Here is a 6,813-nt window from a genome sequence, read left to right on the forward strand (position 1 = left end):
ACACACCCATTCGGGGTGGATGTCGCTCAACTCAGACCCCTAGATTTCAGAGCAACTATAAGAAGCATTCTAACAATTGGAAAAACTCGAAATCCAAAGCCACTTCAATATAGCTCCCTAAATCGTCTAAATTCAAAACGAATCGAAACTTCGGCTCAAGATGTATGCAAATGAAACTAAACTCATTCCATTTAAAATCAAATAATTCGAAAAGCATACGAGTATGTGATTTCCTTCGGGCACTCGAATTAATTCAAATTCGAGTTAATCGTCCCGTTCATTCAATCGTCGTCTTTTTACCTTTTCAAGTTCGTCGAGGATTCAAGTCTGAAAATAACAATGAACTCAATCAATAATCAATCAAATCAAAACAAATCGAAACAAAGAAACTCAATCAATATACCGTCTTCAATACTCAAATCGGTTCAAACTTCCAAGTTCGTTCCAAACCCGAATCGTCAACCAAATCTGAAAATGTTGAACATACGTATTCGATATCAATTCAACAACTCAAACAAACCCGGAATCAAACTGAACAAACAACCGATAGTCCAAAACTCAATTTTGACGGCATAACGACTATAAACGGTCAAACCAAAAATCATCAACATCATTAAACAATTCTAAACAACTCATATCATTTTCCAATCCATCAAAAACAACCAAATCCAACCAAAATCCAAAGACCCATTTTCAAATTTAAGCTCCAAAAAATCATATAAAATCCAAATTTCGATCTTAACCGACTTCGAATACATGATCTATGCTAGCTCAAGAACAACATACTCGAAGATTATCAAATTCTGACAACCCGAAAAAAATCAAAGTTCGTGGATCGTAGCAAAACCTACGTCAAAACGACGCCCTCGTTGCGGTGATCATGAATCTCAACTCGAATCTGAAATCTGACGGTCAGATCGAGCGAATCGGACGAAAGAAGAGCTTGAAGAAGCTTCCATGGCTTCTCTCTCTCGGTCTCGGTTGGCGTGGGGGAGTGGGGAGGAAGAGGAGAGTGATGGGAGAGAGAAAAGGTGATAGGGTGATAGATATAAGTCATGTCAAATAATATACACCCCCCATTGACTAGTCAACTGGAACAATTGCAAAACGGTCCCTGAAACTCCAAATTAAATCAATTCAATCCCGGCTCAATTAATCCCTTCAATTCAATTAAATCCTGATAAAAAAATAATTTCCACTAATCCCAAAATAATTATTTTCAGGGCCTTATAATTCTCCCCCTCTAAGAATCGATTTCGTCCTCGAAATCAGAGCAGTTCAATCTCGTAAAAACAAGATAAAGTTCGAAGACTGCTATGATAATTCTTCTCTCAAAATAACTCTGAAATCGCGGTTCTAATCAATTCCGCTTCTCGTATCGTTTCTTCAAATTCGTATCGGCTCATCTGCACAAACTCATCTGAATCGGTCGTCTCAAACAAAACTGGCGACTCATCAATTTCCGTCTCAACATCAAAGAAAATATCTTCTAGAATCTCAAAGGAACCCGTGAGTTCGTCGAGACAGTCCTCTTTCTCATCATAACTGCCACAGCCTCTAAACGGAGGAATCTTCTGAATTACTCGGCCTCCCTGAACATAAGTACAGAGATCTGCGTCGGAATCCGAATACTTCGTTCATCCTTCTTCTCAAGTTGTCTACATCCTAGATAGGAATTCTCCATTCGTCTATCGAACCTCGAATCAAAACTGATCCCAAGTCAGGGAAATAAAAAAATCATCCCAATTCAATTGGGATTCTCATTTCTTCTCGTACAACTAATTTAAAAAAAAAATTGATATCAAGATACTCATCTGATAGTTGTTGTACAGAAACCTCTCAAAAGATGAGAAATCCATTCAGCTAGTGCCAAAATCAAGCACTACAGCTCAGCATATCCTCTTAAAGTCTATAACGGTTATTCTTGGATGTCCGTCGTTCTAAGGACAATAAACTGAGCTCAATTATAATCCAATAACAAAGTCTCTTAAAGACTGAGTTCAAGGTGAGAGTTAACTCAAAATCTCATTCTGAGAGGATAGACCTTGATAAGTTAACTATCTGAAAATTCTCCTGACAACAATCTCATTCATATTGTCGTGTCTGAAATCTATTCTGTACGGACACAGAAGCAGACTACAGCTATACTTCGATTATAATCAGATAGCATCTCCAAATCAGACAGTTCTGTACCTCCGTGACCACATGCCGAACACTCTCCATTCCATTCTAAATGGATAAACTGCGACAGAGCAAAACAACCTAAAATTCTTTCTGACCAACTTCTCAACATCGGGTCGAGTCAGGACTTCATTTAGTACGGAATAAAAAAGCAGATTTCTGTAATCGGTCTAATAAAGTTCAGCTGGCTTCCAGACTGATCGATAGCTTCAGAAAGGTATTTGTCGAAAAGAAATCTTCTTTTCATTCTGACAATGAACTGTACCACAGATAGCCGGTTCCTTCTCTCAATCAGCTATCAACTGTGGACAGACTTAGCAATTACGAAATCATACTTCGGACATCATTCTTATCTGTCCCTACAAAGGTCGGTTTCTCAATCCTCTGAATATCTTTCGGTCGTCTGAAAGAATACTGAAGAACCATAAAGTGCCAATCTCAAGATACTCGGTCTCTAATCTCCGGCACAAAACACAAATACTCACAACTGAGATATCGTCACTGTTCTGAAATTCAATCTATGCCCAGTTCTGACTCTTCTTCACTAAATTCTCCAAATTCGAATCTGTTTTCTGCGCTATTTCCATCTTCTAAATCAATTCTGGTTCAGTTCGGATAAAAGAATTCTGATAAACTTCATATCTGTTCCAGACTCCAAATCAGAAGTGCAACACTCATCGGTCGATGAAGTCAAGGATACTAGATAAAATAAGAACAGATTCATCGGCTCAAAGAGAATAACGACAATAGATAAAATAATTATAGATCATTCTGTACAAACTTCGGTTGCTGCATTATATTACTTTGGATCATACTGGAATTCACCATCAGATTCTTCATCAAAACCAATCTTTTCCTCAATCTCAAAATCAGTTCGGTTGCGAAACTCATACTTTGACTTCTCAGTTCAGAAAAGACATCGAAAATTTCACTGGAGATAGTGATGCCCGATCTTACAAGCAATAAGATCACTGTCAATTCAATATCGTGAATCGGATATTGAGTCTCGTACTACTCCAGCTGCTACTATGACTGAGCTATCACAGACTTCCTCTGAATAAGAATACCTCCAGAATCTGGATAATAAGATGCAATGCACTGAAGATTATCAGTACAGAGGAAATAAGAAATACTGGAGTTCGGCTCGATCTCTTCTTCATGTCAAACAAACTGATCTCATAAGATTCAGTTTAGATTCAAGTGCATTATCTGGAGTTAGATGAGAAATTGACTCCATGGCGAAAAGAATCTCTCGAAACTCTGCTATAGAACTCAAAATCTTCAATTCTCAGGTACAGATGTCGGATTGGTTCAATCAAAACAGCTTCGGTCTTGCAATAATCACAGAAATTCTAGCTCTAGAATTAATATGATTGAAGAAAGGACATCTCGATACAATCAAAATTCAGACTTCAATAGCATAGCATGCAACGTCTCGGCACAAAATTCTGTAAGACCATTCTCCAATACTCTGTATGATCATTACTATTCTTCGAACAGAACCGAAAAGATCGATAAGAATTTCTAACTCCATCTAAATACCTCTGATATATCCAGTTCAAATGATCTACAATACTGAAGACAAGTTTTCACTTCAAATGGTACGACTATACTCCAAGCCAGTCATACGTCGATCCAAGTCCAGTCTTTAATAAGAAGAAAGATAAGGTGCGTAACCGATCATATCAGAATAAGAATACAAACTATACTCTACTGTTTTCTGCGGTCATCATCAGTGAAATCTAAGTCTGATCCTCGATAAGAGAACAACTAGAATTTGTTGCCTCGAAGATTGATTCGCCATATGATTAAGTTCTCATAGATTTTGTCATTGAGGCCGAAAGGAACAACTGGAACGATTAGAATCTCTGTCGGAGTTAAAGACACAAGGAAATCCGCTTTGGAGATCTTTCGATAATATCAAGATGACGAAATCTAGCATAGTGTCCGGGCTGATGACAGAACTGACAGCGTCTTCCCATGACAAGGCACTGCTCAATGATTTCCCAAACTGCTTCCGCTTCGATTAAAGATGATTTCTAAGTCCCTCTAATTCTGATCAAACGGCGAAAAGGAATCTGTCGAAGAGATTCGGATGGAGGCAGATTCCAAAAAGTGATCGAACCTTGATTCCCTAAAGCTCTCTTCTCCAATTCTACCAACTTTTATCAATTCTCTAAGCTGGTACCACACTAACCGAATTCTCCGGTCATCTGTGTAGTTCAGAGAATCACCCAACTTATCGATCTCTTCTATTCAACTTCTACATCAGATAGCATTCTCGGTACTCTTCAAAATTGGTAATACAAACGACCAGAACCTCCTCGGTAGTACTCCCATCGGTGTAAGTGTGACATCTATCAGTGCAATAGTGGTACGATCTAGATCAGTCGAAGGAGTTATTGTTGGTTGTCGTCTGCTAAAGTTCTTAAGGAGAAAATTCTGATAATTAGTAAGATGGACACAAAATCTCCATCTCAAAATTCGGTGTTCCACATCTCTTTTTGATAAGTTCGTTCAACTACAAATCACTGAATTTCGGTTCTCAATCAAATTCTAATTCTCATCGCAAACAATCTCTGATCTTTTATCCCAAGCAGATGGTGGAACTCGGATCCGAAATTAAAATACAGTTCATATTTCAAGTAATTCATGCTTTAAATTTTAAATCACATAATCCTGCAATTTCAAGTAATTTGCAAATAATAAAGCATGCTTTCGATCAAATCAAGTAATCGTGATTCAAAAATTAAATCACAACTCATGTAATTCAATTAATTCAAGAATCAATAAATCATGCTCGTAAGTATTTAAATAATCATTTAAATAAATCAATCACATGCAAGAATTCAATTCATGCGGACTCGATCTACCCCGCTCACTCTAGTTCAATTCCAAGAATCTTATCTCTCTGATACCACTTAATGTGAGACCCCATTTCTAATCTTCTATTCTCGAATAATTACACAAAATTGAACACGAAGAGCCGCGTAAAATCGAATCAAATATATTTTTTTTTATTAGAGAGCCTCGCGCCCGCGCGAGATATCGTCTCGCGCGTGTGCAGGCAAAAGGACCAAAGGCTCGCGGAACTGCTCGCGCCCGCGCGCGCAAAACTTTCAGAGCCCCTCCAGGCTAGCCACGCGCGCGCGAGGTCGAGCCTCGCCCGCGCGCAGGCCAAACGAACAGAAACCTAGAAACGCTGGAAAAATCAACCAAGATCAATTCCGATCAATTCTAAACTCAAGAACACATATATATCAACATTTAGAACATACAATATTCTAAGTTCTGCCCAAAAACAAATAAGAAGTTTGACGATAAGGTCATTCGACAAATCAAATAAATTCGAGTTTTCTATACATAATTCAAGACATGAAATATCATCAACCCTATAAAGCAAGATTGCTAAAATGACAAACTTCTTCACGGTGTCTCACTCTATCACTTCCAACTCGATCTAGCCATGCTACTTGTGACTCGATCCTGCCCCACCTGCCGTCAAGTACACATACAAACAAAACGACAGCCGGATAATCCGGTGAGAATATAATTCCCAGTAAAAGAGACAAATCAAGCAATTTCAAATAATATAACAATTCATGCTATATAAAACAACGAGCCAATTAATTCAAAAAGTCATAGTAGCTATCAATTCAAAATGCATTAAAATGCAATGCATGACTTCAAAACTCGGGATTATCTAATCGGATAATCGAATATCAATCGGTACTCGTTTGGGATCCCAAGGTCAAGTTTTCACGAACAACTCACCGACACACCCATTCGGAGTGGATGTCGCTCAACTCAGACCCCTAGACTTCAGAGCAACTATAAGAAGCATTCTAGCAATTGGAAAAACTCGAAATCCAAAGCCACTTCAATATAGCTCCCTAAATCTTCTAAATTCAAAACGAATCGAAACTTAGGCTCAAGATGTATGGAAATGAAACTAAACTCATTCCATTTAAAATCAAATAATTCAAAAAGCATACGAGTATGTGATTTCCTTCGGGCACTCGAATTAATTCAAATTCGAGTTAATTGTCCCGTTCATTCAATCGTCGTCTTTTTACCTTTTTAAGTTCGTCGAGGATTCAAGTCTGAAAATAACAATGAACTCAATCAATAATCAATCGAATCAAAACAAATCAAAACAAAGAAACTCAATTAATATACCGTCTTCAATACTCGAATCGGTTCAAACTCCCATGTTCGTTCCAAACCCGAATCGTCAACCAAATCTGAAAATTTTGAATATACGGATTCGATATCAATTCAACAACTCAAACAAACCCGGAATCAAATCAAAGTTCATGGATCGTAGCAAAACTTACATCAAAACAACGCCCTCGTTGCGGTGATCATGAATCTTAACTCGAATCTAAAATCTGACGGTCGGATCGAGCGAATTGGATGGAAGAAGAGCTTTAAGAAGTTTCCATGGCTTCTCTCTCTCGGTCTCGGTCGGCGTGGGGGAGCTGGGAGGAAGAGGAGAGTGATGGGAGAGAGAAAAGGTGATAGGGTGATAGATATAAGTCATGTCAAATAATATACACCCCCATTGACTAGTCAACTGGCACAATTGCAAACCGATCCCTGAAACTCCAAATTAAATCAATTCAATCCCGG

Source organism: Henckelia pumila, chromosome 2, assembly GCF_033568475.1.
Source record: "Henckelia pumila isolate YLH828 chromosome 2, ASM3356847v2, whole genome shotgun sequence".
In the NCBI taxonomy this organism is placed as follows: domain Eukaryota; kingdom Viridiplantae; phylum Streptophyta; class Magnoliopsida; order Lamiales; family Gesneriaceae; genus Henckelia; species Henckelia pumila.